The following is a 26,188-nucleotide window of genomic DNA, read 5'->3' as shown; positions in this document are numbered from 1 at the left end:
AGGAGAGGAGAGGAGAGGAGAGGAGAGGAGAGGAGAGGAGAGGAGAGGAGAGGAGAGGAGAGGAGAGGAGAGGAGAAGGAAATATGTTGAAAAGATATTGGTAACACAATTATTATGAATATCAACAACTAATATAGAAAAATATTTCATTTTAACTTTTTCCTTATCAACAATTAAAAGCGTCATGAACACCTGTAAAGTGTATAAAAGTGTTTCGTTCTTCAGAATATTGATTTGCTATTTAAATGGATATTATGTTGACGTGAAATAGGTTTCTTTGTATTTATTAACGGTACGTTTCAGAAGACAACAAATTAAGTTTTCAGTAATTTGTCTATATCTGTAGGCTTCTTGTCAGGTTTGAGTGACTTGATTCATATTTATCATGCATCTGAAAGCATCAGTCTGACGCATGTCGGCGGAACCCAACAGTCCTTTCGGGTCACTCTTAGGACTGTTTGGGAGTCACGTGCAACCACACTGCCTGCCTGCTTGTGAGGGAAGGTTGCAGGTAGGCGAACGATACGAAGCGTAAGCCCGCTCACGGACGTAACCAGTCATGGGCAAGCCTGATCGACAGTTTGCCTGTCTCTGGTAAAGAGAGAGAGAGAGAGAGGATGAGATGGAGTAGAAAAGAAGGATTAAATAGGTCAACACATTGTAATAATTTGTAAAGAAATAAACTAAGAAACAATACAAAGGGAAAATTATTAACTAAAAATCCCTCACAGTTCAATTCGTGTATGGAGTGGCCACTCATTGTTGGAGATACCCCACACTTCGACGTCCGACTGTGGTGATGAAATGACTTAGTGAAACTGAAAGAGATAAGAAACTTGCTAAAACAGCAGATATAACAAGAAGGAAAGAATCGAAGTAGTGAGAGTAAGAGAGAAGGGGAAGAGAAGCAGACAAGGGTCCCGGAGGAGAAGTTCATTAGATTAAGAGCAGATATGCAGCAGCAGAACAAGGGGAACATTGCATTATGGACTTGTGAGGATTTTTCCAGGCGTCCGAGCGGAAGCATCTTCCCTTATGTAAAGTTTCGAGCGGTTCCGAGACCAGGGACCTCAAAGAGCCCTAGCCGAACATTTAGCTGCGCCTAGTTCATCCCATTCCATTAATTCAGGAGAGGCAGGTTCAAATACAGGGAAGTTAAATAAATTTTTCTTCCATTTGCCTCGTAATTTTATGTATAATCTTAGACAATATCAAAATTACTACATATGGAATGTGTGACGAATTGCGCTTCAGTTTAAAATGGTATCCATGGTAGTGGTCTGCAAAGTTCAAACATGAGAGAAGTAACCAATACCTTAAAGATTCATCTTGTTTCATATGAAAAACCAGTCGCAAGATCTGTGCTAAATCCCATAAGGCAGCCGTGGCAAGAACGTGACTCGCGAGACGTTGTGGCTCGCAGTGATAGCTGTGCAGATCGCTTGCTTCTAGCTTCCGTCATCCCCCACCCTCTCACTCATTGGGTTCAAACTCCGTTCCAATTGTATTTGTCTCTGACCTGCGAGTGGCATATGTCTCTTTCGAAACCATGTACGAAATTTCCAAGTAGGATGGGAGGACGCATTTTTTTGCTGTCAATATGATGAGAATATTAAATGTATGATTTGTTCACAAGTATGTATAACATAATGTTACTGATGAAACATTAAAAGGTTAAGTGTTATTGCTGTTGTTATCATCATCATCTCTGTGCGTCGACCCTTTTTCAGCAGATGTACGAATAATGCGGTTAGCTCTTCAATTTGAACTCACTCATTTACTATGTGATGTTAAATGAAAGCTAGATGTAAGGACTTGACAAATGTTGAACTTTCAAATCTTTGCCAAAAAATAAATATCCGAAGCTTCGTTCTTTCGTTTGCTCTGTTGAATCCATGTTCGCTACAACTTACGTTTGTGAAAAATTATTTTCAACAATTAAAATACTAAAAACGAAATTTAGATCACGACTAACAGACACGTGATCAACTACGACTGGCACTAAGTGACATAATTCCTGATTTTGAAAGTTTGTCGCAGAGACATTCTGAAGATAGTTAATTTTTAGTTGTGATATTGTTCATTTACTGTTCATTTCTTTCTCCGTTACACGTACTAAACATTAGTTTGTAGCCTTGTACTGTATAAAATTATATTTAAGTGCTTGATGTAAGGAAAATGAAAATCCGTAAATGAGACAGACAATTGCTTCACTTCCCCTTCGGGTGTCCGCCTCCCTCCATAGGTGCTATGCACGTTGCAGGTTACACAGTGGCTCTCGGCGCACGATTACATTTTCGCCACCGCTGCCATAAGAGATTAAAACAGGCGTCCTCAACTGACCGTAGCGCTAGTTACGTGAGCTCCTCGCCTGCTATGTAGCGATGTCTGTGCAGGCGCACGGATACAGTTCATTCTCTGTAGTACACAGTGGCGGACCAGAAATGTCAGATGAAAGGATGTCAGATAGGCCATCCACGCCATCGAATTTGTTATTATGGGCAGAGTCATTTATATTTGCTGAAACGTCGGGAGTATCCACGTGTTTGGTTCGTGGTAAAGTTCTGAATAACAGAAGGAATTTCAACCTACAACAACATTATTCCCTCCTATCACTCAAATGATTATGAAAAATATGAGGGAGAAGAACGAACCACTCTCATCCAAAAATTACTAATAACTAATGTGTATTATAGTAATAAATAATAATAATAATAATAATAATAATAATAATAATAATAATAATAATAATAATAATAAACGAAACGTTACACATTCTTTCCCTAACACTATCGGTACAAAAGTAACTTATTTTACCAATTCGTTATCTTAAAGTATGTTTAATAAGCTCATTTGTCATTTACCATGTTTCTAGAAAAGAAAAATTTTTGTTAGATATACTGTACAGGAAAATAACTCTTTAATATTGGCTGTAGTTTGATGGAGAATAAGTACTGAATATAGTTTATTAATTTTTATTATTTGTACATATTTGTGGCCTTTATTTTCATGTAATAATTTAGTTCACGCTTGATGAAAGAAGGAATAATTTATGTTAAACATAAAATTGAAGAGACTGTTTCCAGCTTTAGGAACAAAATTGGTCGTTAAACTCAGTGTATTATTTGGGTGATTTCAGCATATTTAATGTGCTCGGTTTGTTTACTAATTTGCGAGAAGAAATTAATGATTGCATGTTTCAAATTCTTTAAGTTATAGCATAAGTTTTATTGCACATATTTCAAATAGAAATATATAGAATGGTACATAATCAATAGGCTATAAGAGTATAAGGGATATGGACAACGCTTGAATGACAGTATTGGTAGACCGCCACTGAGCCGGTTTCAACTATCATACCCTCCCTTCTCCAAACTCTGCCTCTACAAGCAGTATGAGGTGGTTTCGTAAAGAATGGGAAGGAGAACTTATTTGTTGTTCTGTAGGACAAAACGTAATATGTTTACTTTGTTCAACGGTTCAATTAGTAGTAGGCTATATGGAAACATTCATTGGCAAGTTGAATAATGTATCACTATTATTATTATTATTATTATTATTATTATTATTATTATTATCATTATTATTACCAACCATAAGTATGCGTTTCTATAATTATTCTGTACGTGCATGAATATTGATATTTTTAGATCTTCTCCTTAGAGGGATAAATTATTAGGTTTTATCTCAATTTTAACCTTCTTAAACTATAGATGAAGGTAACTATTTATTAGTTATTCATTTAATAATAATATTGAGAAAAACTGATTCCAATTATTGTGCCAACGAACTGTTAAACGCCAGGAATTGACATATCTTGAATCATAGGCAGGAAGAGAAAGATGAGATAAATATAAGGAAGTCACCTACCTAATGGAGTTTGAAATATCTCGTGCTCTGAAGCAGAATTTCTTAAAAGAGTAATGATTTGTCCGTAAGAAGTTTTTAATTTTGAAAAACTACGAATTTCTCGACCAAGTATCGAGAGAATAATTTAGAAAATTCCTGATTATATTCAAGAGGAAGCTTAAAAAAAAGCAAGAAAAATATTTTTTATTCACTGGCTCTTGATGACAGCAGTGACATTACTGATACAGCAAAGCTTGGAACTTTTATCCGCGACATTGACAAAGACGTTAATACAGGAACCACCACTGGTTGTAATTTTCATGCCAAGTACTTTCCTCCGTCTCCTTACTTCATAGGCTGTCTGTCGCACTTAATCACTGCAGCTCAAGGTTTGGTCACCGCTGGTCTAGATCATAGATGTCCAATTGTAACTCGTACGAGGTAACCCCTGGCGTAAGCAACCCGCAGCGCATATTCTTTAAGATCGTTTTTCCTATTTTTTATGCAATGTTACTGACCTTAGCAGAGTATGCTTGACGTGCAATATCTCCTTGTTCTATAGGTGTCTGGACAGCCCTAGTCTAGACAAGGTCGGGTCTCGACAGTGTATGTTTGCCCGTCCAGTAGTAGGGCAAAAAGCACGATTTGTGTTTGATATTTCTACGTATACGGTATATTTTAACAATAATAATGCATGTAATTATTATGTAGTTTGTTCTGTTTAGTGAACGGAAACGATAATGACCTTTAAAAAGTTCAAAATGTTAGATTAATTAAATGTCAACACTCGTTTGAAAAGCCCTAAAGCTGTATAATTATACAATTTATGTATGAAGACTATCTTTTCAAATGTTCTGCTTTTCACATATCACGAGAACTCAGTGCAACCTGTACTGGAAAGCGAGACAGCGAATATGAAATATTCAGATACTGCTACTACTAACACTGCTACTATTACCACTTCCGCTAGCGACGACTACCACACGCCACTAGCTACTAGATTACAACCTTAAGTGAAAATTTAAATCATGAGCATCTTTAAAACCTAATTTAATAACTAGACCACGGAAATTCATGAACTAAAAACTTTAAAATATACATGCAACTATGCAATAAAAACTGTTCAAGTATGCGATAAAGATTAAAATACGAGTATTTTCAGTAAAATATACACTTCAGAAGTTTATTGGTGTAATAATATGATAAATAAATCAGAATAAATTAAAGCAGTAATTGTGATCAAGCCATCATCATTTTTATTAAACATAGACTATAGTTTTTTTTATAAATGTAAGTATTAATTTATCATCATCCTCTAATTGAGATTATGTCTGATATGTACAGTAGTGGCAAATAAAACCGGACCGATCCTTGTAGCTGATTTCAGAGCCTTGTTCTCTCCAGAGCACGATAGACTGGTAACTAAGACTTTCGTGGTTCGAGTCCTGCCTAGGAAGGAAACTTTTTTGCTCCTTATTCAAATTTATTCCAAAATAAAAATGTCGTTCACTTTTTGGTAAGGTACAGTTTTTTCTACTTTCTGAAGAAATAATACTATTTTGGAAATGACTATTTTTTTCGCAGCCTACACAATTTGTATTTATAAAACAGTGGAATTCTTGGGTCATGTAATCAGCTTGACTTAAGACTAGTTTATTTATTATTTTATTTATTAAATTTATTGTTAAATTTAACTTCTGTTCGCTTATAACCGTAAGTATTAAATCTTGTATATCTGCATATATTCTATCGTTATATTACAAAACAACTAATTCAATTATTTACTAACATAGGCTATTTATTATGAGTTTTATAATTTATTGTGTCAATTTCTCCGGGAATTTTGGAGACAAACATAAATAACAAAAAGTATGAAGACTCACCTAGTTAATACTGTTTCATCCATGATTTTAAACATGTGAGTGCATTCACATGCTCCGAATTAAGTGCCGCTCTATGTTTAGTAACAATGTTTCTTCCATCACTAAACATGAAAAAATTATTTTTCTGTCAAGCACTTCTCCATGATCGTTCAGTTTAAATCCAAACGTTTCACCGAGTTTACTTCTCAAATTCTCATAGGACATAATGGAGTTTACACTTTTCACAAACCACAAAAAACAGATTTTTTTTGGTCTTCATCAGTACAGAAACTGCAAGCACCTGCAAAACTACAGCGGTCGCAACAGAAGACTGGCCCCTTTTGTAATCGAATTACCAGATTTTAGAAACAGAAGAAGGTAGTTACGCTCTCACTCGCACTCACAGTGTAGACATGGCTATTTTATAAGGGATGAAGGGGGCGAATCCCAGAATGGTATGTATTTCATGTGCTAGGAAGATGAGCTGACAACAGGGTGGAAGTTTTTTTGGAAAACCATAAAACTTAGTAAGGGTTCCGCATTGTTTTCAACTTTCAATAGAGATATACTGCCCGTGTCTCACGTCCTGAACCGAGAGTTCCCTAGTGCTTATAACCACGCCTCTTAGGTCTGCTCGGAACGTCACGGGAGGTGCAACGTGGTGGCACGGCAGCATATTACATGTTCTGAAAACATTATCCTACGCCATCGCAGGGATCTTTACTGGTTATAATACTGGATACTCTAACCGTGGTTACCACTATCGCTATTATCTCTGATGGTGATTTCCTAAAATGTAAGTACACACTAGGCCACTCTTCGTTCAGTTTGGACAACTGCTGAATTACCACAGAGCAGCATTTCTCAAAGTATGTTCTGGGGTTCCGTGAGCCTTACGTGATTTTACTTGGTTATTTAACGACATTGTATCAACTACTATGTTATTTTGCATCGATGGGATTGATGATAGAGAAATGGTATTTGGCGAGATGAAGTCGGGGATTCGCCAAAGATTAACTGACATTCGCCTTACGATTGGGGAAAACCTCGGGGAAAAACCCAACCAGGTAATCAGCCCAAGCGGGAATCGGACCCGCGCCCGAGTGCAACTCTGGATCGATAGGCAAACGCCTTAGCCGACTGGACTGCTCCGGTGGCTATTTTATACTTAGTGGATATTATAAAAATATATAAATGTTACGGAAATATGAATCAATAATAACATGAGACCACCGATAATAATAATAATAATAATAATAATAATAATAATAATAATAATAATAATAATAATAATAATAATAATAATCCAAGAATATGCGTAATAATAATAATATGCTTAATGAACATCTAAAACGGAAAATACCCATAATATTTATCACTTTCATCACTGGATTCTCTGCGCATCTGTTCACTAAAACAAAATATCGAAAAGACAAAATGCAGAAGTACAATAGAAATGAGACTACAACTTTCCGCCATAAAACCAGACTGCAGGCTTAAAAAGCAAATACATTCGTCCCACTGAACAGAATTATTGAGATACTAGCTTTCACTTGTCTGTTAATTTAAACACTAATAAAATATTACAGGGATTCAGCAGTTACACTTTAGATTAAAAGGGTTTTCGCGGTGGAAAAAGTTTGAGAAACACTGCCATTGAGGAAAGAGTTTACGGATGTGTACACGTGATAACCGTAATCGCGATTAGGTCTATAATGTCTTGTAGAGACTGTAGTCTACAACTGGTATTAGTGTTTTGTTACAGGAATTGATGGGGACATAATCTGTTTCGTGAGGGGACAGCCTATACATTCGCTTGTCATTGGCTGATCTTGCTCCATAGCTGACGAAAGGAATCCTGAAAAGGCCGATGTGTTGAACGTAGGGTAGTAGGCACATGCGGTACGCAGCTCCTCCTACCCTGTCCCTCTGCGTTTCGCCCCGCAAAGAAACAGCTCAGGAAGTGAGACACGGGCGATACTAGGTCACTGTCTCATATCTCCATCTCTTTCTGAAGTGTTTGTGCAAAGATTTTCCCTACGCTACCTGCTTTGCAGTTAGTAAATAGCAGTACTATTGTGCTTTTAAGTAAGCGATTTCCGAGAGTGGAATATTGACAGAATTTTTAATATGAGTTTGTATTAACAAAATAATAATTCATTTCAACTATAACCGACTAATTTTAATCTACTCGATTATTCGATTAAATATTTTTGTTCTATTACAGAAACTGGTCGATTAATCAATTAAATCCCACAAGTCTACTTAAGACCACTAATTATGAAAAACCAAGAAGAATACAAGGCAAAGAACGGCCCAGTACGTATTGAAAGCACTTAATTCTCAATATTTTTGTCCGGAATCGAACTTGCGTTATCTTCAATTTTCGGCTTACACGTTACCATGACTGAAATCATGAGATATATGATATTTTGTAATATATAATGTAACAGAATGTGTAATTTTGCTTACCCCTCGTTATTATTCAGGGTAGTATGAAGAATCTGGATCTTTGAGGATAATATTACACGTCTCGTCTTCAGAAGTTCATTGTGGGGTTGTCTAATTTAGCTCGGCAACACGGGTAGAGATATTGTAACAAAACCCACCCAACGGGAAGGCTCGTGTAATTCTATCAGTTTACCTATGCTCGGCTGAAATTGAGTTAATGCAGAAAACTCAGAGTAATAGAGGCAATATAAAAACACGAGAGGAGAGATTAACTAAAGTCGCTACTGTGTAGGACTCTGCATATCACAATACGTTAATTTGGTTTGTTTTCTGCTCTTTTTGGAACGGGGAGGGCGTGTAGCATATTTTATTTACCACTATAAAACACAGAAATCTCATACCGCTAATCCCACGAGAGAAAACACCAAATATATGCTCTGCTTCTGTTATTTCCCCATTGGAATTTAAGAACAGTACACATAGCAATACTCTAGAGGCATGACACCCTTTTCAGTAATAATAATATCGGTAATAGCTGTAAAATTATATATTTTCCATTACTTCCACATTATTATCAAAAGAGTTTCTAACTTAAGGACTAAAAAGTACTGGAACAACAAAGACAAATAGTTATTAAAAACCAAGAAAAATTATTTTATTCCCACACTAACATCCGTTTCAGTAGCTTTACTACTATTGCCATCACAAATTAAAAATATATACAACAACTTAAAACTATTGTTGACAGAGATAGCTATTGTTCTTTGCAAATTCATAACAGAAAGTAATGCTTTGTCTTTAAATATGCGAATTGCCCTTATTCAATATTCCTACGATTATATAGAGATTGTTCTAACGTTTATCTAAAGAGTTAAAAATGTTGAGTGAAATGAGGTAAGGATGCTCTATACTGTCTTCCTTCAGAAAGTTTTTAAAAATAATTATATAGTGAGGATCACGTTAAAGTAGTTCCTAAAAGACTAAGACCGTCTCTTCAGTGTTGCCAACTAATACCAGATATCACCAAAAAGGGTTGTCACAATGCCATGTACTACTACTACTACTACTACTACTACTACTACTACTACTACTACTAATAATAATAATAATAATAATCTTATTTATTTATTCACCATTTTTCCTCTTTATGTTGAAAGGTGTTTTGTATTTAGTTCAATAATTTGTGAATTTTTTTTTCTCCTGAACCTCTTGCACATTATTTTGGTAATTAGTCGGTTAGTACGATCTAATATTAAAATGTATTTTTCTGACAACATGAAATTCATTGCTTTGACTAAACAGTTTAAGATTCACGAGACCTAACCTAAAAATGTATTTTGTTTGCTCACGTGAAATAATTAGTACAAATTCCGAAAACAGAATACCGGTACCATTTTGAAATGCATACCCTACTTAAAATACATACTCCTAATCGCCACCATGTTATTTCTTCTCTTGGACATATTAATAATAATAATAATAATATGAACACTAATGTTTTCAGGCTAATGATTCCTTATTTTTAATTGCTTGAATTTTTTAAAATTGTATGACAAATGGTTTATTGTATGTCAGATACTGGGATACAGTTTTTGCTGTACCGTACTATAATATCAAGGTTATTTGACTTCAATTGTTTATGTAATTTGTCTTCACTATAGATCATTAAATTGGTAGAGATTGTGAGAGTAAAGACAATAATTGATTGTATTTGCAGTACTATTACTGCAATCAGTTACTTAAATTTTCCACAATGAAAAGGCTTAAGTGCCCGGTACTGGGAGAACTTTCCCCATGTATGTTCCCAAGTAGCAGCCACTATCCTCATCAATAATTATGCATACTGTAACTTTAATATCTATATAATGGGTCCTAATGAAGAGTGAAAATAAGTTTAGAAGTTTGTATAGTCATATTTTTTTTTTCATAGTAATCTTTTATAAAAAAATCTGAGGCGCTGAGCTGGAAAATTCAAATAATCCATCTCCCATTTTTTTTTCATAATGGATAGAGTTTATTTTGAAATTCACAGATTCACAGACCCAGCATAGGCCCCAGTCACTGCACAGTTTTGAGTTCCTAATAATTGAAACTTAATATTTTCAGATTTATTCACAATTTTTTTCTTGAAACTTCATGCTTTATACAAGCAATTTTCAGTACAGTCTCATGATGGCAATGTCCCTCAGCTACAGAAAAGTACGCTTTCCTTCATACTTTTCGGTCAACTCACGTCTGTAACAAAATGTGCAACCTTTGGCTAATTATATTGTAGACACTTACTCAAATATTGTAATACGGAAACATTTTAAATTCCATTACATATGTTCAAAGATTGACGACTAGTAGAAGCGAACTTTGTTGCGAAAACCTTCATCTGGGTAATATTTTTTAACATTTTCTTTTCGTTTATCCGAAGAGTTTGAACTATTACTCCAGCTTCGATGAGCATTTCGTGTTATGCAAAAATTGGTATGATTTGATTTGATTTGATTTGATTTGATGTCCTTATTTTTCATAACTACGACCATGAAGCTAATTTCTCGAGTCGATACTGAATATCGTTACATAGAGAGCATCGTAGCCCATACATGCTAATCAAAAATATTTTCACATCTTGCAGTAAGAAATTAATTAATAATCTATTAACGTTACTTACAATAAAAGTAATCTTGCAGCTTGTACTGAACTATTGTCCATATTGATATAATCACCAATGGCCTAAACGTCAGTTGCATAAAGGCCGGTTCACAGTAAACCGGGAACGGAAACGACAACGAGAACGAGAAGGGAAATAATGTTAAAATAAATGTATTTAAATGTGAGCATTCACAATTAACTATTGTGAACGCTCATATTTAAATAAGCTTATTTTAACATTATTTCCGTTCTCGTTCTCGTTGTCGTTTTAGTTCCCGGTTTATTGTGAACCGGCCTTAAGGCATTGCAATGTGGGCCTTCGGAGTTTCACAAAAGTTTTACAATTAACTTTAGTTTCTCTAGTGGTACCTGCATTAGTTCTTGTACGGTTTGTTGGAATCTATATAATATGATAAAGTAAAATATATGCTGCTATAAATATATTTATTTGTAATAAGTCATTGCTTATCAGTGACACAATCGTTTTACCAGGTACGTTTTCTGAAGATTAATGTTCACTTTCCTCACTTTAACTAAAGTACAAATTTCGTTCAAATTACCGTAAGAAATGCTATAAAGTACTTCTGAATTATTAGTACAATATTTCAAGCTGTCTGTCAGTCCTTTGTATTTCATTGTGCAACATTTTACCAAGGCCTGAAGGCCACCAATATTCAACTGCAGAAGACATTTCTGACGCTGCAACTTCTATTGATGGGCAGCGTTTGCTTCTCTTTCAGATTTTAAAGTGGAGGTTTTGTTTAAACTTTCGAGTGAAACATTTAAATGGAGATTTATTTAATACTTCAGAAAGCTTTGAAAAGTTTTCTAATTGACGTAGTACTTAAACAGAGCATTTTACAAACACATCACTTCCGTTAGTGTATCATTTTTACAATGAAAAAAATCACATGGAAAGCTTCTTAGGCTCTATCCCTTGGAAACAGAGTGAATATTAAATACCAATGTAGACGAAACAACACTGTTAAGTAGATATTTTTAATTAATTTTAATTACAATATTTCAAAGGCATCACACAACAAACAACAAATTTAGTAGAATATGAAATTAATCATGACTTTAATATTTAGCCTCAAGTCCTTTTTTCAATTGGTTATTTTACGACGCTTTATCAGCTGCTATGTTTATCTAGCATCTGTGTGAGATGAAGATGATAATGCTAGCGAGATGAGTCCAGGGTTCAGTACCGAGTAACCAAGCATTTGTTCTTAATGGGTTAACGGAAAAACCCCAACCAAGTAACGTGTCCGAACCGAGATTTGAACCCGAGCCCTCTACTTTCACGATCAGACGTTCTTAACCGTTGCTCCACAGCAGTGGACTTAAGGCTTGTTCCGGCTTCACATTTTCCATCTTTTTCTTGGACGTCCCACGATTCGTTTTCCTATTGACAGGCACTCTGTAGTTTGAAACGTTCTTTCAAAGCAGTTGTTCTCCCTATTTCTGTCCATACCTGTAGATTTTTCTTTCTTTTTTTTTTTTTTTTTGGAAAACGAGATAATTTCCAATTCTTGTCCGATGTGTAAATCATGCACAGGAAAAAGAGGTCAATTCTAAAGGAAACTTCAAATCTTATTTTCCTTGAAACGAATATATAAAGGAATGTCCAGATAGCACCTACATTACACCATATTCGATCTGACCAAGCAGTAAAAGCAAGACAACATGGCAGCGATAGGTAGTAAAAATATTTTTATATGAAACATTTCATAGCGTGTTTTGTGAAAGCCATTGATTTAATTCCCAATGTTCTTAGTCAATTTAAGACAGCAGTGTATTATGATAAATAATTTTAGTTTTGTCCTTGAAATGTGATCCGAACAAATGTAACTTATAGTTCTGTGTTTATAGCACAACCACTATGGCGAATACAACATACTGATATTCAGTTCCGTATGAAGCCTATGCTATGTAGTTTGGAAATGTTTAAGGCAAAAGCAAAACCAAACCATTTCTTCTAAACAAATCATACTCAAACCTTGAAATTCCGTAACATCTAGAATGCAATCATCCATAAAAGTGTGAAATTACCTCATGAGTAAACATTTCATAATCAACATACATTTCATCATTTCATTTCATTCATTTAATGTTCTGTCCAAGGACAGGTTTTCCACTGCAAACCCAGCTTTCTCCAGTCTTTCCTATTTTCTGCCTTCCTCTCTGTATCCTCATATGATCCATATATCTTAATGTCGTCTATCATCTGACATCATCTTTTACCCCGAACTCTTCTCCCGTTCACTATTCCTTCCAGTACATCCTTTAGTTGGCAGTTTCCTCTCAGCCAGTGACCTAACCAATTCCTTTCCCTCTTTCTGATCAGTTTCAGCATCATTCTTTCTTCACCCACTCTTTCAAGACACCTTCATTTCTTATTCTGTCTGTCCACTTCACACGTTCCATTCTTCTCCATATTAACATTTCAAATGCTTCTATTCGCTTCGTCGTGATGTCCATGTTTCTACTCTATAAAACGTCACACTCCATACAAAGCACTTCACTAGTCCCTTCCTTAGTACTTTTTCCAGAGGTCCGCAGAAGATGCTCATTTTTATATTAAAAGCTTGCTTGGCCATTGGTATCCTCCTTTTGACTTCCTGGCAGCAGCTCATGTTACTGCTTATAGTACACCCCAAGTATTTGAAGCCGTCCACTTGCTCTACTGTCTCATTTACAATTCGCAAGTTTATCTTCTGTACTTTTGTCCCTATGGCCATGCTCTTCGTCTTATTTGCATTTATCTTCATCCCATAGTGCTCACAGCTGTCATTTAGCTCCAGTAGCATATCCTTTATTATCATTTTATCTTCTGCTAACAACGCCATATCATCAGCAAATCTTATGCACTTTATTCTTCTTCCTCCAACTATCACTCCTCCCATGTTGTGAAAACAGTTCTTTACTAAATCCTGGAAGTAGATGTTGAACAGGGTAGGTGATAAAGAACATCCTTGACGTACTTCTCTCCCAATTTCGCTTCCATCTGACATTTCTTCTTCTATCCTGACTTTCTCTCGTTTCACATAAAGATTACTGAACAGTCTCCTCTCTTTCCAATCCACGCCAAATTTCTTTGGGATCCCCATCAGTTTACTCCAATTCAGTCTGTCAAAAGCCTTTTCTAGATCCACAAATACTACATACAAGTCATAATTGACATACATCGATTGTAATATATAAAGCAAATGCGAACAATTTATGAGGGGGGCACTCAGACAATTGAGAGGCAATAGAATGTAACTACTTCTCTGGTAGGTTCAACTGAAAGGGGGCTCTGACGAGATGTAATGTGATTAATATATTCAGATTCAAAAAGACTGAAATGTCGAGGGTCGTAGGTCACGTAACAATTCAGTTCTTGCCAAGTACAACGTATCAATTTTATATCAAAGGACAACTTCCGATTTCCCTCTCTGGAGCACCCTCTCTCGTACATTTACACAACCTTACCGTAACTTGACAGAGTTCAATGTGTGAGTTCCGTGTGCACACAAATGTTGGACCTCTGGTAGTGTAATTTAAAATGTCGACTCGAAACTTCATTAACAAGTTCTTCATTTGATCTACGTGCTCAGTGCATGTATCATCTTTAAGGAAAATCAAATCTGAGGGAAATGGATTAAGTTACGCAGGCAATGTGCTATCTGAAAACTGAAACGGAATAAAAAAGTATATTCATCTGGACTTTAGTCTGGCTATTATTGATCTTAAGGGGTTAGATACAGCTTACAGCAGTAAAAGTTTTGGAAATATTCAACAATGTTTCCTCCATTACCGTATCTTGTACAATAATGAAAATTGGTATATGCAAAACAATGTCTTTCTGCTATATAAAAAATATTTTTACGATTTAAAAAAATTATTTATATATATTTCTTCAAAATTCAAAGTGATGTCAGTTCACTGTGCAGTGATGAAGCATTTCCCCTCATAAGTCATAAACTTGAAAAATTTTCATGTTCTCTCTGTTTAATTTTATTGCTGTAACTCATGTTTACAACATCATGCTCTTTCAACTACATTCCTTATTAAATGATATATATTTTTTTATTTTCTGTTAGAAGGAAATTCTGTTGTTTGACCATTTTTAAAAAGGATTTATTTTTTATCAGACAATCTCTCAAGGGTAGATAGTGCGACATCATAGTTATAAATGCTCACGCCCCTACAGAAGAGAAAGACGACCATATAAAGGATAGCTTCTATGAGGAATTGGAACATACTTTTGACCAGTTCCCTAGATATCACATGAAAATTTTATTGGGGGATTTCAACGCTAAAGTAGGACGGGAGGATATTTTTAGACCAACTATTGGAAAAGAGAACCTACACGCAATTAGGAGTGACAATGGAGTTAGATTAGTCAACTTTGCCACATCGAAAAATTTAATTGTCAAAAGTACAACATTCCCCCATAAGGATATACATAAATATACTTGGGACTTCTCCAGATGGATTGACACACAACCAAATAGATCACATCTTGATAGATAAACGGAGACATAATAGTATAGTAGATATTCGAACTTTCAGTGGTGCAGACTGTAATTCTGATCATTATTTGGTGATTGGAGAATTAAGAGAAAGATTATCAGTAGCCAAGGGAGTAGAGCAACAAGTTAATACAACTATATTCAATATTTTGAAATTAAAGGACGAGGAAGCTAAGCAAAATTATCAGGTCGAAATTTCGAATAGGTTCGCCACTTTAGAAAGTTCCGAAGAAGTTGAGAAAGAATTAGATGTTAATAACGTGTGGGAAAATATCAGAGATAGTATCAAAATTGCAGCCGAGCAGAGCATAGGTTATTATGAAACTAAGAAAAAGAAACCGTGGTTTGATGAAGATTGTTGCATGGTAGTAGAAAGAAGGAAACAGGCAAAATTGAAAATCTTACAGGATTTAGTTGAGGAGAAGAGAGATAATTATTTCAAATAAAGACGGGAAGCAAGTCGTACACTTAGGATTAAAAAGAGAGGTTACTTGAAGGAAAAACTGAATGAGGTAGAATGAAATAGTAAGAAAAAAACATTCGAGATTTATATAAGGGTATAAAGGAATTTAAGAATGGATATCAGCCAAGGGTAAACGTGATCAAGGATGAGAATGGTGACTTGCTTGCAGACTCTCCATCAATCCTAAACAGATGGAAAAACTATTTTGCGCAACTACTAAATGTACATAGGCCAAATAGAAATGATCGGGACGAAATTGAAATACAAACTGCTGAGCCATTTATACCCGAACCCACGCTTTCAGAAGTCGAAATTGCGATAGAAAATCTGAAAAAGTACAAGTCTCCAGGTATCGATCAAATTCCAGCAGAATTAATACAAGAGGGTGGAAGTGCATTATATAGCGAAATTTATAAACTTGTACTTGCCATTTGGGGAAAGGAAATTGTACCAGAACAATGGAAGGAGTCCATAATTGTACCTATTTTTAAAAAGGGGGACAAAACCAACTGTGGTAACTTTCGAGGAATATCACTTTTGTTGACGTCGTACAAAATTTTGTCCAATATTCTTTTGAGAAGATTAACTCCGTACGTAGATGAAGTTATTGGGGATCATCAGTGCGGTTTTACGCGTAATAGATCGACTATTGATCATATTTTTTGTATTCGACAGACAATTGAGAAAAAAATGGGACTATAAGGGTACAGTACATCAGTTATTCATAGCTTTCAAAAAGGCATATGACTCGGTTAAGAGGGAAGTATTATATAATATTCTTATTGAATTTAGTATTCCCAAGAAACTAGTTCGATTAATTAAAATGTGTCTCAGTGAAACATACAGCAGAGTCCGTATAGGTCAGTTTCTATCTGATGCTTTTCCAATTCACTGCGGGCTAAAGCAGGGAGATGCACTATCACCTTTGCTTTTTAACTTCGCTCTAGAATATGCCATTAGGAAAGTTCAGGATAACAGGATGGGTTTGGAATTGAACGGGTTACATCAGCTTCTTGTCTATGCGGATGATATGAATATGTTAGGAGAAAATACACAAACGATTAGGGAAAACACGGAAATTTTACTTGAAGCAAGTAAAGCGATCGGTTTGGAAGTAAATCCCTAAAAGACAAAGTATATGATTATGTCTCGTGACGGGAATATTGTACGAAATGGAAATATAAAAATTGGGAATTTATCCTTCGAAGAGGTGGAAAAATTCAAATATCTTGGAGCAACAGTAACAAATCTAAATGACACTCGGGAGGAAATTAAACGCAGAATAAATATGGGAAATGCGTGTTATTATTCGGTTGAGAAGCTCTTATCATCCAGTCTGCTGTCCAAAAATCTGAAAGTTAGAATTTATAAAACAGTTATATTACCGGTTGTTCTGTATGGTTGTGAAACTTGGACTCTCACTCTGAGAGAGGAACATAGGTTAAGGGTGTTTGAGAATAAGGTGCTTAGGAAAATGTTTGGGGCTAAGCGGGATGAAGTTACAGGAGAATGGAGAAAGTTACACAACACAGAACTGCACGCATTGTATTCTTCACCTGACATAATTAGGAACATTAAATCCAGACGTTTGAGATGGGCAGGGCATGTAGCACGTATGGGCGAATCCAGAAATGCATATAGAGTGTTAGTTGGGAGACCGGAGGGAAAAAGACCTTTAGGGAGGGCGAGACGTAGATCGGAGGATAATATTAAAATGGATTTGAGGGAGGTGGGGTATGATGATAGAGACTGGATTAATCTTGCACAGGATAGGGACCGATGGCGGGTTTATGTGAGGGCGGCAATGAACCTTCGGGTTCCTTAAAAGCCATTTGTAAGTAAGTAAGTAATCTCTCAAGGGTAGAGAAGTGATCTTGCATCATATTGTAGATATGGCATGCATAAAAACATACAAAAATTTTCATCACAGGATCACAGTCTACTATATACAGTCACGAAGCTTAAGTTTTGAGGGTGCTAGAATCAATAGACTGTGACGGTTCTATTTTGCTTTGTCTATAATGAGGCGATATTAGCAATCCTAGTGGTGAGCAACTATCTAATGTTTGCATATTTACTAAGTATTGAGCTTCGCGACTGTATATACTAGACTGTGACAGAATTTTGGATGGTTTTTTAGTTTTGTGGGAGACACTTCGTCACTGCACAGTGAACTGAATTTGAAAAAAAAAAAAGAAATATATATTATTTATAAGTCTTAAAAAATAAATATATTTTTTCATATAGCCGGGGGACAGTGTTTTACACATACTAATTTTCATTATTGTACAAGATACAGTAATTGAGGAAAAATGTTGAATATTTCCAAAATTTTACTGCTGTAAGCTGTACCTAACACCTTAAGTGAGAAGACAAGTCAATTTTGTATACTGTTGGACGGGGTGCATACTATGTAGTTCGTTCCCATGAGATATACACCTGAAATATTCAGTACTAATTCGGTCCGAACTATGGAGGTAAGCCTATAGACAAGTTGTATATATATATATATATATATATATATATATATATATATATATATATATATATATATATATATATATAGGGGAGAGTCGGGTAGTATCGGACAACGGGTAGTATCGGAAAGTGCGTTTCTCTATGCGACATCACAGAAACGTAACCATGTCAATCAGGTACTATCATCGTGTGGTAGATGAAAGAGACTCACTGTCCGATATTACCCGATGTCCGATACTACCCGATTCTCCCCTATATATTGTTACAGTAGGATATATTATGAACTAGCTGTCGTATCGAATCCAACCTGTTTTCACTTGACACTTGGCATACAAATTAGAAGTCCAGGAACAAAAGGAAGACGAGATCAATTAAAGAAAGAATATATGAGACAAAATGACAGAATTTGTATCTAAATCAATAAACAGGCTCCAATATATAAAAATACTCTCCTACAAATTTCTCCCAAAAACATAGCTCCTAGTATCACTACTACTCTAAAGTTTAAGAAGTTTTGACTAAGGTACAATGTACATCATAATCAATATTTTTAACCACGTATTAAGGAAGGGGCAGGCAAATTTGTACTTTGCTGTTCGAGTCACTAATTTACCCGTTCCTGCCTTATGAGAGTCCTAAGCCAACATAGAATGGGAAGGAAAAATGTTGATTTTGAACCAGTACTGCTTTATTTTCGATCCGGGACCGAATTAGTACTGTTCCATCTATTTCTCCCAGACTTTGTCCTGTTATATTTTCCAATTTTCCTTTTTTTTCACTATATATTCCTTATCTCCAACCTATATTGTTACTTTCGTATATGCGTATTTTCTACATTGTTTTGTTCTGTTTCTATCATATTTTCTTTCGAGAGATTATTTACAGTGAGAGGGAAGGATTTAAGGGAAGAAAAGCGAAAGCGAATGTGTGTAAGAATGAGGCGTTCCAGATACTCTTAATGCTGCAAGGGATTCGAAAAATCCCCAAGAGAATAAGACTGGTTCCAGCACTCCATCAGGTGTAGGCCCGCCTGGCTTTGAATTATGCATCCCGCACAACAGGAGCTTTCGTTGCTACCATTTCCCAGGTTTTGATGTTCTGTAATGGGCATCATATTTCTGTGTCCGTAAAATAAACAACGAGGGACATTTGACGTGAAAATTATTCAGCTTATAAAATTAACAAAAAAGAATTTCTTAATTTTTTTTAAACGTAAAATAGAAAGAATTCGCTTACGAATGAAATGAAAAATATTCAGACTGTATTGCGATGTTGCAATTTTCAAAATGAAGAAATGCGGGATCTAGACGTTTTCAAAAGGACTCTTTTCCTTTTCGTCGTATTAAGAGCTAGTAAATAAATGTTTAAACTTACGAAATATGTTCGAAACATTAAAGAAATATACAGGGACATCATTTTATTTTTACTAACATTTTTAATATTAACCTGTCTATACCTTTAGAGAACCGTAAACACCGCTTGCTCCCCCCCCCCAAGACTGGAGTTCGATGATACTGGCGTCAAACACAAATCACTCTACTAGGTATAGGAAGGAAGAAAAGTAGTTCATCCATTTACGTAAACTAGGAAATAGGCCTATCGCGATTTTGAGTTTGATAATTTTCATTAGGTTTTTCTTTAATCAAAGTACAGTACTGTATTAAGAATAAGTGTTTTTACTCACGAAGTGAGTTATCCATGCGAACGTATTCATTATGCAGTGTATATTATACTGTCTACAGCACATTAGCGTACAATATAGAGAAAGAAGTTAAATTGAAAAATAATCATAATATGAATATTTAAACACAATTTTGAAAATGGTGGCCGTTCATTTCGATATAGGCTTCAGTTTTTTTGTGCATATTATCGCACTATAGACTATTGCATCTAATTCCAATTGCCAGTTTCGTCCTTCGTACTAGTAACTCATGTTGAAATAATTCTGTACCTACTCTACGTACTGTGAATTCAATCTTCACTTCTGCCCGACCCGAAAATATAAAATTACTCAGACATGCTATCTACTGTCTGTTCAAGTGGTTATGCCGCAGGATTGTAGAAAGGGAGGAAATCACGTGACAGTTAATTACTTAACGAGGCCCTTTTATTTAAGTTAAATTAAACAGCTGTATATTATTACGTAAACGTCCAATTCCTAAGAGAAATTAATGTTTTCAGAAAAGAGCTAAGACAGCCCAGCTTTTACAGAGGGGCGAGCAGAAGCAGGTGGGGGAAATCTTGATGCGACGTAGGCAAACGGACAATACCTGTGCGAAAATATGATTCAATATTGAAAGCTCTTTCGTCACTGGAAAACGCGAACATATTTCTGGAACGTACTATACCCAGTAACTCAGTACTGCTTACTATCTGCAGTCTTGGTTCTGTGTGGAGTTGGAACTTCCTTAGTAGAAGGGGTGGGAGTGAAGTACATTCAAAAACTCAGGTAAAATAAAAATTGAAGTTAAAATAAAATGATGTCCCTGTACTATACAAAACGTTTTCCCTCTTCCGTTTCTTTCCACGACTGAAGAGATAACATTGGCTTATTTTGACTACCAAGGTAACTGACATATGACTAATCAGTTTTTTTTATTTCTATCTTAATTTCCTTATCTCTCTTCACTACTTCTTTCATGAGTTCGACAATCTCATCTGTTGCACACATAGCTACGACAAGTTCTTATGTGGTAATTTCTGTGCGATATATTCCTTTGTTTAATTTTATTATTACATGCAGAGTCCCTCTATAAATCGTCCGCAATAGTCCTATACCGATGAAACACACGGCGGAGAGCAAACAAGCAGATTCAGCGAGAGAAAACCAGGAGCCTGTGTACGAACAGCAGAAAATTCATTCAATAAATTCAATCCTGCCTTCACAAAGTGAATGCTATCCCTCAAAGTCCAGACATAATTGGGTTTTCTGCGAAATTTAAATTTAACCAGTGCAATCCTAAGTGCTCGCAGCCCGCAAAATATATTTCATTATTAATACTTACTTACTTGTGGCTTTTAAGGAACCCGGAGGTTCATTGCCGCCCTCACATAAGCCTGCCATCGGTCCCTATCCTGTACAAGATTAATCCAGTCTCTGTCATCATATCCCACCTCCCTCAAATCCATTTTAATATTATCTTCCCATCTACGTCTCGGTCTCCCCAAAGGTCTGTTCCCTCCGGTCTCACAACTAACATTCTATATGCATTTCTGGATTCGCCCATACATGCTACATGGCCTCCCATCTCAAACGTCTGGATTTAATATTTCCAATTATGTCGGGTGAAGGATACAATGCGTGCAGTTCTGCGTTGTGTAACTTTCTCCATTCTCCTGTAACTTCATCCCTCTTAACCCCAAATATTTTCCTAAGAACCTTATTCTCAAACACCTTTAATCTGTGTTCCTCCCTCAAAGTGAGAGTCCAAGTTTCACAACCATACAGAACAGCCGGTAATATAACTGTTTTACAAATTCTAACTTTCAGATTTTTTGACAGGAGACTAAATAACAAAAAAAAAAACTTCTCAACCGAATAATAACAGGCATTTCCCATATTTATTCTGCGTTTAATTTCCTCCCGAGTGCCATTTATATTAGTTACCTACTGCTGCTCCAAGATATTTGAATTTTTCCACCTCTTCGAAGGATAAATCTCCAATTTTTATGTTTCCATTTCGTACAATATTCTGGTCACGAGACATAATCATATACTTTGTCTTTTAGGGATTTACTTCCAAACCCATCGCTTTACTTTCAAGTAAAATTTCCGTGTTTTCCCTAATCGTTTGTGGATTTTCTCCAAACATTATCTTGTCATCCGCATAGACAAGAAGCAGATACTAATAATAATAATAATAATAATAATAATAATAATAATAATAATAATAATAATAATAATAATAGTAGTAATAATAATAATGATGATAATAATAATAATAATAATAATAATAATAATAATAATAATAATAATAATACTTTAATTTGCAAATGGCTTTTAAAGAACTCGGAGGTATATTGCCGCTCTCACATAAGCCCGTCAGTAGTGCCTATCCTCAGAAAGATTCATCCAATCCCTACCATCATATCCCACCTCCTTCAAATATATTTTAAAATTATCCTCTCATATATATATCTCTGTTTCTCCAAAGGGCTTTTTCCACTCAGGTCTTCCAACTAACAAACTATATCTGTTTCTGGATTCACCCATACGTACTACATGGTCTGCCCATCTCAAATGTCTGGATTTAATGTTCCTAATAATTATGTTAGACAATGAATACAATGAGTACAGTTCTGCATTCTCCTGTAACCTCATCCCTCTCAGCCCCCAAGTATTTTCCTAAGCACCTTATTCTCGAACATCCTTAACGTCTATTCTGTCTCAAAGTGAGAGTTCACGTTTCACAACCATATAAAGCAAGCGGTCATAGGGGAGAGTGGGGTAGTATCGGACATCGGGTAATATCGGACAGTGAGTTTCTTTCATCTACCACACGATGATAGTACCTGATTGACACGGTTACGTTTCTGTGATGTCGCATAGAGAAACGTAATCATGTCATTCAGGTACTACCATATGGTGATAGATGAAAGAAACGCACTATCCGATATTACCCGATGTCCGATACTACCCGCCTCTCCCCTATAACTGTTTTGTAAATTGTAACTGTCAGTCTATTTTTTTTTAAACCAGACTAGATGACAAAGGCTTCTCAACTGAATAATAGCAGTCATTTCCCATATGTATTCTGCGTTTAATTTCATCTCTAGTGTCATTTATATTTCTTACTGTTGTTCCAATGAATTTTAGTTTTTCCACCTTTTCAAAGACCAAATTTCCAATTTTTATATTTCCATTTCGTACAATGTTTTGGTCATCATAATATTCTTCGTTTTTTTTTGGGGGGGGGGGATTTACTTCCAAACCTATCTCATTACTTACTTCAAGTAAAATTCCCATGTTTTTCCTAATAGTTTGTGGATCTAACATAATCACGTCATCCGGATAAACAAGTAGTTGATGTAACCCGTTTAATTCCAAACCCTTTCTGTTTTCCTGGTCTTTCCTAACGGCATATTCTAGAGCAAAGTTAAAAAGTAAAAGTGATAGCGCATCATGAAGAATAGGGTATTTTAGCATCTATATAATTAGTAAGAATTTCAAATCGCCCTTAAGCATTAACACGTAGCAGATATATCAGTCCTTGTGATTAGGTTGATGCACAGCCTCCGTTGTAGACAATGCAAGATAAGACAATACTAGAATATTTATCTACTTCGCTATCGAGAATCGAACCCGGGTTTGCTAGATGGTTTTTAGAGAACAATCCAAAAGATAAAGAACGGGATAAAAATGCATAGTAATGACTAAATAATATTATTCTAATAGAATGAGCTCGAATATTGTCATATGAGTGATAGAAAATGGACCTACTGCAATGTAACTCTTGACGTACCTATGAAAAAATGGAAAGATTTCTTTTCTGTTCAGAGAAAATTGATAATATAACTAAAAGTCAGATTAAAGACATACTCTGAATTTGTTCAATTCATCTTTAAACTCGTTCAGTGTTACGATTCGTCCGTTGGAAAATATAAGTGTCTAACTCTGAAATAAGATCTACGTTTTACGAGCGTTTTTCTCTTTAAACTGTGTCAAAGCATAAAAATTAGTCAATTTGTAAGTCCAGGTGACAGTCGCTTTCACAAGCGTCACATTTTGAATTCCAGCTGTAATAAAGCATTCTGCTTCACTGGAATTAGGGGAGGATTTTGAACACTAATTCCATGGCATCCAACCATCAATACTCGATGTGATGGAGCTCAGGACATCGCCCGTTCTTTCATCGACACCCCAGCTGCAGGGGATTGCTTTACTCTCGTGGCACTGGTTTGAAATATGTGTTGTAATTAATCCAGGACTATGTGCCCTTCTCCCCCACATGCAGTGACCTCTATCAAAAAAGGTTAAAGATGCGACCCTGCAGGTAGAAACAATGTCTTTATGAGCTATTTGACGAGTGAACGAATATCTAAAGAACGAATTGCATAGCTCGTAATGCATTTCACGCCGATTAAACATTTAAAAACATAGACTTCAAAGTTAATTTAACCTTTCAATATTTAAAACTTCATCATCTAGATATACATTTTGCAGTTCGTTGCAAATTGCTGAATTTTAAACAGGATTTCACGATTGATGTTTAAATAGAAACAAAAAGGATTAATTACAAATGGCTGTTAGAGAACCCGTAGGTTCATTACCGCCCTCACATAAGCCCGCCATCGGTCCCTATTCTGAGCAAGATTAATCCATTCCCTACCATCATATACCACCTCGTCCACACCTGTGGAGTAACGGTCAAGCGCGTCTCGCCGCGAAACAAGGTGGCCCGGGTTGGGATCCCGGTCGGGGCAAGTTACCTGGTTGAGGTTTCTTCCGGGGTTTTCGCTCAACCCTATGCGAGCAAATGCTGGGTAACTTTCGGTGCTGGACCCCGGACTCATTTCACTGGCATTATCACCTTCATTTCATTCAGACGCTAAATAACCTAGATGTTGATACAGCGTCGTAAAATAACCCAATAAAATAAAAAGATATACCACCTCCTCGTCGGCATGTTTGACGCAGTTGATATAGCGCTGGCCTTCTATGCCGGCGGTTGCGGGTTCTGTCCCGGGCCAGGTCGATGCCATTTAAGTGTACTTAAAAGCCACAGGCTCATGTGAGTAGATTTACTGGCATGTAAAAGAACTCCTGCGGGAGAAAATTCCGGCACACCGGCGACGCTGATGTAACCTCTGCAGTTGGAGCGTCGTTAAATAAAAAAACAAATCCATTTTAATATTATCCTCCCATCCTCCCAAAGGTCTTTTATCCCTCCGACGTCCCAATTAACACTAACACTCTATATGCATTTCTGAATTCACCCATACGTGCTACATACTCTGCCCATCTCAAAAGTCTGGATTTATGTTCCTAATTATGTCAGGTGAAGAATAAAATGCATGCAGTTCTGTGTTGTATAACTTTCTCCATTCTCCTGTAACTTCATATCTCTTAGCCCCAAATATTTTCCTAAGCGTTAACCAAACTATTAATATTGTAGTTACGTTAGTTTCAAAGAAAATGAAATATTTCGGAATATGTATTACATGACTTTATTGTGTTAAATTCTATCATACCTGGTTTACCATTTATTGTAATAGCAGCTGTAATAGTACATTTATTATTTCTTCATCAAACAGGATCAAATAATCCCATAGGATTAAATAGAAATATTGACAAAATCCCATTCCACCCACCTATTTCACAATCAAAATATTTTAGGAGACCTATTATGGGTCATCCTCAGAAATGGTCGTTGTTGATCTTGGCGCCTCTTGTTTTGTACTTTAACCACGAATGCCTAAACCAACTCCACATTACACCACACGAACACACCCTCACAAGAAACAAAACAAGAGGCGCCAAGACCAACAACGACCAGTTCTGAGGATGACCCATAATAGGTCGAAACATGTAAACCAGGTACGATAGAATTTAACATAAGAAAGTCATATAATACATATTCCGAAGTGATACAGTGTTAAAAGTTGTGTAATCAAGATGTATCAAATATTTATTGTGTTTTTTTACTTGGCTTCGGATTTTAGGCTTAAAAACCAACTTTAGGCACCTAAAAAGAGCTCTAGAATTATCAAAATATTGACAGTTTAAAAATACAGTTTTAGCTACAAAAAACATTATTTTGTGTAAGTCTACCTAAAATGTGTATCTATCCAATAAAATTACAATAGTTAGCATTTTCTCTTAATGGGTTGACGGAAAATTCGGGTAAAACCTTAACCAGGTAACTTGTCCTAACCGCATTTAACCCCGGGCCCGCTTCTCTCACTGTCAGGCATACTAACCATTACTC

At 35.8% G+C, this 26,188-nt stretch overlaps 1 long non-coding RNA gene across 1 annotated transcript in view; it reads right to left on the bottom strand.

The window, feature by feature from the left end:
- Nucleotides 1–26,188, bottom strand: part of LOC138708639 (uncharacterized) — a 1,278,266-nt gene that overhangs the window by 1,138,386 nt on the left and 113,692 nt on the right. The gene's annotated exons all lie outside the window — the stretch shown is intronic.

Source organism: Periplaneta americana, chromosome 11 (genome assembly GCF_040183065.1).
Source record: "Periplaneta americana isolate PAMFEO1 chromosome 11, P.americana_PAMFEO1_priV1, whole genome shotgun sequence".
In the NCBI taxonomy this organism is placed as follows: domain Eukaryota; kingdom Metazoa; phylum Arthropoda; class Insecta; order Blattodea; family Blattidae; genus Periplaneta; species Periplaneta americana.
This window is presented reverse-complemented; position numbering and strand designations above follow the sequence as displayed.